We start from the raw sequence: 12753 nt of genomic DNA on the forward strand, positions 1-12753 counted from the left end.
ACAAAGACTACAATGCAAAAATAGAAATATTTGTATATATAGTCAACTTCTAGACTAACCATAGACTTTAGATTTAAATGATCTTTAACAATGGTGTTTTTGAGCTAAGCCTTTACTTTGGCGATATAGTGTCTTGAAAAGTATTTATAATTAATTTAGACAATCATTCTTTTTTTTTAACATGCCTGTCTTTATTTATTTTTTTATTAAATCATAGCTGTGTACATTAATGCGATCATGGAGCATCATACACTGGTTTTATAGACCATTTGACACATTTTCATCACACTGGTTAACATAGCCTTCCTGGCATTTTCTTAGTTATTGTGTTAAGACATTTATATTCTACATTTACTAAGTTTCACATGTACCGTTGTAAGATGCACCGCGGGTGTAATCCCACTAATCGCCCTCCCTCTGCTCATCCTCCCCTCTCCCTCCCCTCCCTCTCCCCCTTCCCCATATTCTTAGGCTATAACTGGGTTATAGCTTTCATATGAAAGGCATAAATTAGTTTCATAGTAGGGCTGAGTACATCGAATACTTTTTCTTCCATTCTTGAGATACTTTACTAAGGAGAATAATGGATTAATAAATTGTGGAATATTATGCAGCCTTAAAGAAAGATGGAGACTTTACCTCTTTCATGTTTACATGGATGGAGCTGGAACATAGACAATCATTCTTAATTAAGAAAAGCCAGTAATGTTCCTTTCTTCCTAAAGTAATACATAGATTTCTTCTATCTATAGGGTGACCATAAAGTTCATGTGCAATTTAAAATTTGACCACCCTGTATGTGCGTAAACATTTAAAACTTTAATGTTTAAAAAATAATTATACATATAGTTTAGTTGTGCCTTCCTTTTCTGTTTTCCTAAAATTAAAAGAACCTAATAAAGGAATGTAAAAAAAAAAGAAATGTTATAGAATAACATTTATTTTAAAATGCAACCATACTTATTATTTTCCTATCTCTATATACAAACATTTCAGGATATATGAGACTAACTATGCTATTTTTAATATGGTGATAACAAACCATGCCTAAGTTTATGCTTTTCTATAGACTGGAATAGCTGCAAACCACAAATGTGCCAGGTAGAATAAGCCTCCCCTTCTCCCTTGTAATAACTCAGCCTTCATTATCAAAAGTGTTCCTTTACTAGAGCTCAGCCTCTCCTATCCAGTCTCAGCAACCCAGGGAAACTTGAATTAGGTTTTGTCATGGCATTCCATCTCTCAGTAAAATAGTCTTCTACCCCATGAACAATCAACGCTGGCACAATCGTAGCATAGATGAGCTACTTGGGAGACTTCAACTACACTAAAATAATTTAGCAGGGAAAAAGACATATTTTCATGAAGGTGGAGATAGGAAGAAAGACAGAGACAACTTAAAATATTTAAAATTTAGTTCTAAAGTGAAAGAGGAGCTGCGTGCAGCACACACCTGTATTGCAGCCACTCAGGAGGCTGAGGCAGGAGCAGCACTTGGTACCAGGAGGTCCAGACCAAAGCATGCGATGGTCACACCTGTGCAGAGCTGCTGCTAGTGTGGGCAACATCGCAGGTCCTCTTGTCTAAACATGAATTGAGAGAAGTTTCCTTGACTGCTCTGATAGTTTTATCTTGTTATTTCTTGCATGTCATTCTACTGAAACCTTTCAGAGAAAATATTCTACTTTTTTATATTTTTCTTAGAAAAGAAAGTAATTATATAATAATTTGAGGGAAAAAGAGGAAGAGAAGGCCCAAGTGGACAGTGTCTTGAGTCAAAGGGGGATGAAGGGAGTTCCAGGGCTGTTCTCCAAAGCACAGGGATAGAGCAGGTCCAAGACCAAACTCCTGAATTTGGAGGTCAAGATCTCTGTTCCCTTTATCAGTGAAAGAATAGCTGGTTGGCATTATAATTTTACCTGTTTTCATTTTCTATTTTTTTTTTATCCAAAGAACTGGGATTGTCAGGAAAAGTTTATGTATATATTTAGTATGTGTTTTATTTATTTATTTTATTTATGTATTTATTTGTGGTGTTGTTACATGGCTGAATTGCTTAGTGCAGAAGTCTAGACTTTTATAGACCCAGCACCTGAACAGTGTCTGTTGTACCTGATGGGTGATCTTTCTCCCGGCATCCCCGCTCACCCTCCCCTTTCTGAATCGCCAGAGTCCATTAAGAGTCCATTATGCAAACCCATAGCTTGGCTCCCAATTAGAAGAGAGAACATTCAGGATTTGTTTGTTTTTCTTCTTTTTTTGTTCTCTTCCCACATGACCCCTACTTTGCACAGAACTTTTTAGTTTCTACCCAGTCTACTAAAGTACAACCAAAGACTGCCTATAACTCTTGGGTAGGCACTGGCCCTTACCTTCAAAGGAGATGAGGCAGCAACACCACCATTAGAACATGGCCTTTTTGATGATTTACAAGTATAAAGATGTACATATAAACATTAAACAAGGGAAGCCCCCGACCGCCCAGAATGCAGTGTTACTGTAAGTGTTACGTCCCCTTTGTACTTGGTCCCCGTTTTATGTACACGTTCCTCTTCTCCTCTCTCATATTGACACTAAAACTGCAATCAAAGCCAAAGGTGGGAATTAGATGATTTTTGAGATTACATGGTTGGAAGCAATAACAAAAAAGGGTTTTTTTGTAAAGCAAAAGTGGGCAATGGAGGACATTTTTCTGCCCTGTTATTTTTTGAATGAATTGTTTATGATCTCATGTACCTTTTGGCCCTGAATACTAAATATCAGGCTTTATCTTTTCAACTTCCCTTGTGTGTTTCTCATCCAAGATAGTAAAAACTGCAGGCGCAGCCCCGCATCTAGAGGATGCGAGACTCATCTCTCATGTCAGCACTGGCAGACTAATCAAGGACTCAACATACATTTATGAAGAACTTGCTTTGCTCAAGAGTCCAAGGGAAATGCTGATAGGAAAGCAAAGAAAAATAATACATTTTCTCTGACCTCATGGAACTTATCATCTAGATAAAGGAAGAAGGTCCCACAGAAGTTAAACAATCAGAGGGCGGGAAGCTGCCAGCACTGTCTGGAACATGGCAAATTGTGAGATAACTAATAAGCACTCAGAGTTAACAGGCCACAAGGCCTCATTTGAAGGACTGAGAGCATAAGTGGGGCGTTGAGGATGGTAGGGTTTGGACAAGTTAAAAAAATTATGCAAAGTATGTTTATGTTTTATTTAGTTATACCCTAAGAGTCTAGTGTGCTAAATAATGAAATCAGAACATTCATTTCTGTAGGCAGCACAGCAAGCCCAAATTCCCTAGGCTAAAAATAGTGAAGAGTTGAAACATGATGATGTTACGAATAAGATCAGATATGAAGATGAGTGAATAAAAAATAATAAGCGCCATTTTCAGCATCTCTAACAAGTCGAGAAGTATGTTTATAGTTATGTACAAGGATTCTGGGATAATATTAATCTGTAGGCTCATTGGCATTCTGTATTATATGTCCTCAGATAAAAGTGATATTAGAATCAGAAATTACATTGTATAATGCAACTAGTATGGACACATTTGGGGTATTTGGATAATTTGGTGTGTACTTTTTAAGTTGCCAATATACTTAAATGTATTTGTACATATTCAATTTAAATTATTTGTGAATATCTGATTTTATAGTAAACTTAGCCAGTAACATACAAAAAAACACTATTAGCAATAAAACTAACTTAAGAAGTAGCAGAAATCAATTTTGTGAGAAGTACTCTATTCCAAAATTCTGCTCATATTAACCATTAAAAATGAAAAAAAAGAAAGATTTAGGTATGGTAAAAACATAAAATTTGTTTTTATTAGGCTCTTGTACCTACTATTTAGAGATAATTTCCAGAAACGTTAAATAGGAAATGTCTAATTTATTTAAGCCACTTAGCCACTTTCCATATGTCATTATATTGGTCTAGAATTGAAACCCTACTCTAAGCAAAGACCTCTGAGTGGACTTTTTGGAAGACTCTAGGTAAAGACAATTTGTTGACAATTTAATGTTTCCTTATTTTTCCCTCAGTATTTTCCATAGTTTCCAATTGTCCAAGTTGCTTATTGAAAATCAACTTAATTAGGAATTCAAAAATTCACAATCTTTTTTGGTATAAATCATAGAAAATTACACATTGGGTTGAAAGATTAGGGAGCTAATACTCATTTTTCCTGTATTGTTCTCTTAATATTAATTGCAATCAACAAAAATTGTTCACAATTAATTGAATAAAGACATTTATTAAAATAAACAGGTATAACTAACAGAATTAAAGGAAAAGTCGAACAGCCAGTCTTCAGACGAATGGCTAACAAACACATGAAAAAATGTTCATCATCTCTATATATTAGAGAAATGCAAATCAAAACAATCCTGAGATATCATCTAACCCCAGTGAGAATGGCCCACATCACAAAATCTCAAAACTGCAGATGCTGGCGTGGATGTGGAGTGAAGGGAACACTTTTACACTGCTGGTGGGACTGCAAACTAGTACAACCTTTCTGGAAGGAAGTATGGAGAAACCTCAAAGCACTCAAGCTAGACCTCCCATTTGATCCTGCAATCCCATTACTGGGCATCTACCCAGAAGGAAAGAAATCCTTTTATCATAAGGACACTTGTACTAGACTGTTTATTGCAGCTCAATTTACAATCGCCAAAATGTGGAAACAGCCTAAATGCCCACCAACCCAGGAATGGATTAACAAGCTGTGGTATATGTATACCATGAATACTATTCAGCCATTAAAAAAAATGGAGACTTTACATCCTTCGTATTAACCTGGATGGAAGTGGAAGACATTATTCTTAGTAAAGCATCACAAGAATGCAGAAGCATGAATCCTATGTACTCAATTTTGATATGAGGACAATTAATGACAATTAAGGTTATGGGGGGGGAAGCAGAAAGAGAGATGGAGGGAGGGGGGTGGGGCCTTGGTGTGTGTCACACTTTATGGGGGCAAGACATGATTGCAAGAGGGACTTTACCTAAAAATTGCAATCAGTGTAACCTGGTTTATTGTACCCTCAATGAATCTCCCAACAATAAAAAAAAAAAAAAAAGGAGTAAGGTTCCTGTACATGTGTGAGTCCCTGCAGAAGGGGCCAAACCGGATGAATCACCTCTAATTCCCTTCATCCCTTGTGGCACTCTAGTTGCGATTTCTTAAAGTTTTTTTTTGCCTCTCTTGATATATGTGATAATCTGTTATCCAGAGCATTCTGGAGATCTTGATTGTGGTTATTATCCAGATTGCATGAGAGTGGGAAGGTTTAAATCCTCAAAGGAAAGTTGAGTTACCATCATCAGAAGAGGAGAGAGGATAAGGACGCTCACAGATTACCTGCTCTCATTAAGTACAGAACGCAATGGTTTATTTTGAAGTAACTCCTCATTAGTCCCTGTAACACAAACCATCACTTTTCCTACCTTTAAATAAACATGTCCCTGGCTACACAGTTAGCAAATGTGGTACAAGGATTTTAATGAGGTCTGTATCAAACCTGTGCAATTCTTACAGCAATATGCACACATACGTGTGCACACTCACACACATGCACACTCACGTACATGCCCACTCACATTCATGCACACATATGCACACTCACACACATGCGCACATATCCACACTCACATGCGTACACACTCACATGCATGCACACTCACACACACTCATATGCATGCACACATATGCACACTCACACATGCACACATTCATGCACACATATGCACACTCACACACATGCGCACATATCCACACTCACATGCGTACACACTCATATGCATGCACACATATGCACACTCACATACATGCACACTCACACACACATGCACACTCACATGCATGTACTCACACACATGCACACATATGCACACTCACGCACACTCATATGCGTGCACACATATGCACACTCACCCATGCACACATTCATGCACACATATGCACACTCACACACATGCACACTCACACACACATATGCACACTCACATACATGCACATACATACATGCACACATATGCCCACAAACTAATAATAGATTATGATTTGAATTCAAATGATTCAGGTATTTCTACTGTTTAAATTGTTCACATTTATTTATTACATTATCTTTTACTATCTTTGGAGCACTGATGATACACTTGTGTTAATCTAACTCACCTGCACATTCCATTTGTAAATACTGATATGTAAATTAACAGCTGGTGATAAAAATTCTACCTGTAAATATGAAGAAAAGCATTTGAATTGATCTCCATAGCTTATTGAATAGCAGCAGTGATGATATCCAACATTTTTTAGGGAATTCACTTTGTATCATACACATAGAACACTGCAGATGCACGGCTAGGAAAGTGCAGTCCCAGCGCTCTAACTAGCTGAGGAGGAGACGTTACATGAAAACTCATTTAAAAACTCCAAGGTTAGGTCTGGAAATGAGAAATCATCTGGTAAAACTTTCTTATGTTGCAGATGAAGAAGCAGAGAGTGCAAATGGGGAATGAAAAGCCCCAATTAGTGCAGCAGGTGAGTGGCAGGGCCATAGCTACAAACATTTGTCTTTTAATTCTCAGTCTGTGGTTCCTGGCGTGTAGTACAAAGAGCACTGGGCAACTCCGGGTGTCACACATACTTCAAGCTTGCTTAGTAAGGTATGACATCTGATATAATTGGAAAGGCTTGCTGCTGCAATTCTAATGGTTTTTCTTCAAGGAATGGAAGGACTGAAATAATTGGAAAGGAAGAAATACAGGCGGACAAAATGACCAACATGTGGAAAGGCATAGAAATGGGAAATGGGGACATGCATATTTTCATTTATCGATGAATACATCAGTTTGATTGGCTTGTAGTTTACATAGGACGGCGGAGCGGGGAATGAAAGGAAGCCGGATCACAGTATTGCAGGTGGCGGAGCTCAAAGTTTATTTACAGCCAATGCGATATGCTTGAAAGATGGCTCAGACAGCCCTCAGTCATGCCCCAACTCCCAACCTTGACTCTAGTACTGAAATACAACAGTAAGAATACCTGCTTGCATTAGTTAGAAATTGTGCCCAGCTAGTACTTATAGAAACAAAGCTTAACACTAATGACTTACTTTTTTTTGTTGTTTTGAGACAGAGTCTCACTATGTCGCCCTTGGTAGAGTGCTGTGGTGTCACAGCTCACAGCAACCTCAAACCCTTGGGCTCAAGCAATTCTCTTGCCTCAGCCTTCCTTGTGGCTCGGACTACAGGCACCTGCCACATGCCTGGCTATTTTGTGTGTTTGTTTAGCAGGCCCAGCTGGGTTTAAACCCACCAGCCCCAGGGCACGTGGCTGTTGCCCTAACCTCTGAGCTACAGGCACCCAGCCAAAACTAATGACTTACTAAGGAGAAATACGGAGCTGTGCTCAAGGACTGATATTTGGCAATATAATGTCATTAGGGGCCTTGGTTTCTTTTTTCAAGCACTTGCCACCACCTATTTACAGACTGGCATCTGGATCGCCTTCCGTGGTGTTTGTGTCCCATGTAAGAGAAAAGGAAAAGGCAAAATTCAAATACCAAGTAAACTAGCAACTATTTCTCATACTTTAAGGAATTTTTCAACTAGGATCATTCAAAAAATTTATTTTGCACTTTATTTTCTAAAACTTCAGTATAGGGACAACACATCTGCAAGAAAGCATAGCAAACCCCATCTTTGTCAGCTTGGACACATGGCTGCCTCAAACAAAAGCGGGGATATTAGGCTTGCAAATAAAAACCTCTGCCACACATGAGCCCTCGCATGTTTGCTTTGGAATTAGAAGAAAAAAAGGCAAAATATGTTTTTTTTTTTTTTTTTTGTGGTTTTTGGCCAGGGCTGGGTTTGAACCCACCACCTCCAGCATATGGGACCGGTGCCCTACTCACTGAGCCACAGGCACCGCCCGCAAAATATGTTTTAAATATTCAATGCATTCTGAAAATAGGAAAGTTCAGAAGGCAGGATAGTTTGGGAGAAAGGTTGATGAATTTGCTTTTAGAAATATTGAGCTTGAATTAAAGATGATGCCGGCATCTGTACAGCAGTTTACAAAATCTCAGGAACAAGTCTGAGGCTACATATTAAGATACAGAGCTGTCTGCATAATAAGTGGATAAAGTACATGCTGAACTACTGTTACCGCAAAAGTATGGAAGTGATCTCTCTCATGGGTCTCTCCAACACACACTTAAAGAGGCCAAGTATTTTGCACTGTGATTTTGTAGTTCGGGCAGAAGCTAGAGAATTGTTGTGAGTCCACACAACTAACAGCAACAGTAATTGTATTGTACTTAACCTCGGTTCATGGTTAGGAAATGACCTATCCTCACACTTTCAGTTCAGCCTTCAGGTGACGCAGGCAATAGTGTTTCCTAGGCCCCAGGCTAGTTTGTCTATTCCTCTAAAAGAGCCTTTCTTCCCAGATTCCAAGACAGAGATATTTCACACTGCTCATTCTTAAACAAACAACAACAACAAAAAAGACCAAGCACAGAGGCTCACCCCTGTAATCCCAGCACTCTGGGAAGCTGAGGTGCGTGGATCCCTTGAGCTCAGGACTTTGAGATTAAGCTGAACAATAGCAAGACCCTGTCTCAAATTAAAATAGGAAAAAATTAGCCGGGCGTGTGGCAGGTGCTGTATTCCCAGCTACAGGAGGCTGAGGCAGGAGAATCGCTTGAGCCAGGATTTTGAGATTGCTGTGAGCTGGGCTTGGTGCCGCACACTCTAGCCTGGGCAACAGAGTGAGACCCTGTTTCCAAAAAAAGTTTTTTAAAGATCTGGTAAATTTTCTTTATTTTTCTTGACTAAGAAATTATTATTCTTGGTTAACTTCATACAGTAACCAATGCTTCATATGTCAGCTCCAGGTTGTTGCATGTCCAGGGGGACCAATATAAAATAAGCAATGCCTTAAATACTGGACTTTGTCGTTAAGAAATATAATAACAACCATGGCTCTGTGGGATAGTCTGCCTGCTCCTTGCCCTTGGCAGAGTCTCCTGTCTCTTAAGCCAATATCCTGTTCTGTCTTCACGCTTGTCCTGACTTCCTTCATTATTCTCTAGGATAGGTTACTATTTTTAAGAATTATTTGTTTATGAATTTCCCGAAATAGAGTGTCACTTGTAGGTGTTCAAGAATAATTGTTGAATGTATAAGTGAATGAAAGGAAGACATAGGAAATCATAAAAATCACAAATTACGACATATATTATATATCTTACCATACATAACTGTGTGTATACACAAGGCTGCACTATTTAGTGAGATCTAAGTGAGATTACAGCTATTAACAAATGTATGCAATTTCGAAGTGTAAGCAGCAAAGTTTATAATTTATAAATAATAAATATTTGAATTATGGAAACTTTGGTTACCCATATTTCTTCCAAACATATAGAGCTTTCAGTTATAACTGCATCATTAAATGATGAGCCATTTTTCTATGAGTGAACAGTAGTTGAAGATATTTAACATCTTAAATGCATTCAGTATTGTAATATCCTTTATCCTTTTTTTATTTTTACATATACATGTGTTTATTAGGTTTCCATTTTTTGCCTTCACAAAATTAAAGAGGCTTAAAATTTAATAACAATAACGATGTTTAAGATAAGGACTAGAAACAAAATCCTTGTAAAGAAGGAACGAACATAAATACATTCAGAATAATATCCTTTATTCTAATGCTGGGATCTCTGAGACTGTTGTAATAGTGGGAGGTGTTTTAGTCATGCATTTTAACACTGTGGGGAATTATATGAACTCAATTAGACAGACATACTTCCAATTCAAGACTTTTTGCTTTAAGACTCTAGATTCTACTTTTTCATGAATATATGAAGATTATCATGCTTATTAATATAGAGATTTGACAAAATGAACAATTTGGGGTCCTGTATTAATTCAGTTGATGTATGCATGCATGGGTATTAGGTATCCTCTTACTGGACATTCATCTCAATTTTCTGTAATCGTTGGATAAAGCTTACATCCCATTAAATATTTATGTATGAATAGTGCCTACATAAAGATGTATATACAGGCATGCATATAATCCTGCTTTTATTGTTGTTTTGTTTTTAAGAGACAGAGTCTCACTATGTCGCCCTCGGTAGAGTGCTGTTGCATCACAGCTCACAGCAATCTCACACTCTTGGGCTCAAGAGAGTCTCTTGCCTCAGCCTCCCAAGTAGCTGGGACTATAGGCGCCCACCACAACGTCCAGCTATTTTTTGGTTCCAATTGTCATTCTTGTTTAGCAGGCCTGGGCCGGGCTTGACCCTGCCAGCCCAGGTGTATGTGGCCGGTGCCCTACTCACTGAGCTACAGGCGCCAAACCATGTAATTCTGTTTTAAGTAAGCATGTTCTACCCTGTCTCTTACATTAAATGCAGCTATCAAACCAAGATCGAATACAGCTATTCAAGACTCTTTTTTTTTTTTTGGTTTTTGGCCGGGGCTGGGTTTGAACCCGCCACCTCCGGCATATGGGACCGGCGCCCTACTCCTTGAGCCACAGGCGCCACCCGCTATTCAAGACTCTTAAAAGCACATATTAGCAGGCAGTTGAGGAAGAATGTCACTATGAAAATTATTTAAACCCGTGATGAGTTTACTATTACCTTCCCACTATTTCAAACTCGTGATGAGTTTACTATTACTTTCCCGCTAGCACTCCTTGGCTTGAAGTAGAAGTTGGAACAATATTTGCAAATCCATAGCAAGCTGAATACATAAAGTAATAAAGATAACAGCAGAAATCAATGTATTTGAAAACATATAATAATAATACAAAAATCGATGAAATCAGAAGCTCATTCTTTGAACAGACCAAAACATTAATAAAACTCTATAAACACTGACAGAAAAAAGTGTTCAAGAACACATTAGAAATATTAGGAACAGAAGAGAAAGTATCATTATAGACTCTGCAATCATAAAAAACAGGATAATAGTATACAATGGACAGATCTGCCAATGTACATTTATACTTCAGATGAAATTTGGCAGTTTAGATGAAACGGGCCAATTATTTTCAAGAAGTGAACACTTTCAAAACACACCCAACATGAAACAGATAGCACAAATAATTCCCTATTAACTAAAATTAAATATGTAATTTAAAACTTTCTGATAAAGGAATATTCAAGCCCATATAATAATCATTTTAATAAATGATTAATAATTAAAATTAAATAATTTTAAATTATTCATTTATTTAAATGTTAAATTATGTATTATTTAAATAGATATTAAAATTAATAACAATTTTAATAAATGAATAATTTAATAAATGAACAGGTAAACATATCCATGTATGTTTGTCACGTATCCATTTGAACATTTAAAAAAAATGGGCACAAAAGTATAAATAAATCTCAGTCATCACATTGAGTGAAACATCCCTAGGGTTAAGTTTTGCGTGATTCTCTTCAGACGACAATCTCAAATAGATTTCGTTACAGTGTTGGCTACCAGATCAGTGATTGTCAGGGCTTAGTGATGGGAGAGAATTTGTTTAATAACTACATAAAGACAGCACAAGAACATTTTGTGGTGATAGAACCGTTCTATATCCAGATATCAGTACTGGTTGCACAATTCACGTGTGTGTTAAAATTCATAGAACAGGACACAAACATTTTCCTTTCATTTCCTGTCATTTTCCTATTATTTTCATATTAATAATAAAATAAGATTTTAGAATTGCGAATTACCTCTTTGGATACTCGTTTCAAGGGATGTATAAATCCATCCCTTTGGAGAGTCTAACTTTTAACTCTGGATCAGGAATGAACACTGGAAGGATTTATAGTGACCGTTCTTTGTATATTTTGACATCAGTTCCAGAAATGGTACAATGAACAGCTTCCTAAACTCATCAATGAATTCTCACCTGTCGTTTTTTCTTTGTTGACAAAGTATATTGAAGCCACTGTACAGCGTATTATCTCTCTGTACAATGTAATTTTTTTTACAAAACCTGTTAGCTTTTTTAAGTGACTGGGTTTGAGGTGTGACAATGCATCAGGAAGCGATCACTGTGAGGGAAGTGAGGTCACTGAGGCACATTGATATTGAGAAGCTGTCACTCGCATCAACAGATTGTAGGTCTTTATCAGGATCAAAAATTGCTGGAGGGGGAGATGGTGGACAGAGAGTAAGATTCTTCAAGTAGTTTTCAACAGTAGTATGAATATGAGAACTGATAAGCCAGAGGTATGTTTGTAAGATTCCATGACTACATTGGGACAGAGGAACAGATCCCTGGAACCAAAGGGACAAGGAAGTGAGACACCAGCCTGAGGGATCATGGGTGGGTTTAAATCAGTTACTAATTATCATGCCTAATATGGGGGGAGGGGGGGTGCTAGTTTTTCTGTTCATTCTTTTGTTTGTTTAATTTTTGTTTTTAAATGAGATTCTTCCTATCAGCCTACTAGAAAGATGGGAGAATTCAAAGATGGTCATTAAGGAAGGGAGGATAAATTTTGCATGAGACAATTAATAACATGCAATAAGAATACAAGTGGAGCAGTGTTGGTCACTGATGTTTAGATTGCAAGTATTTTGAGAAAAGGCCTTTACAGGACAACATGTCCATGTGATTTTAGGTTTTCTACTTTGAAACAAGTCTGTAGAACCCTGATCAAGGCCCCTGAGTGAAGGGTACCAAAACAGAGAGTTAAAACCGGTGGGTGTCACCA

General features: G+C 37.6%; 1 protein-coding gene across 2 annotated transcripts in view; it reads left to right on the top strand.

Annotated features, from left to right (window-relative positions):
- The window catches only part of CDH7 (cadherin 7), a 127221-nt gene that overhangs the window by 94431 nt on the left and 20037 nt on the right, over positions 1–12753 (top strand). The gene's annotated exons all lie outside the window — the stretch shown is intronic.

Source organism: Nycticebus coucang, chromosome 19 (genome assembly GCF_027406575.1).
Source record: "Nycticebus coucang isolate mNycCou1 chromosome 19, mNycCou1.pri, whole genome shotgun sequence".
NCBI lineage: Eukaryota > Metazoa > Chordata > Mammalia > Primates > Lorisidae > Nycticebus > Nycticebus coucang.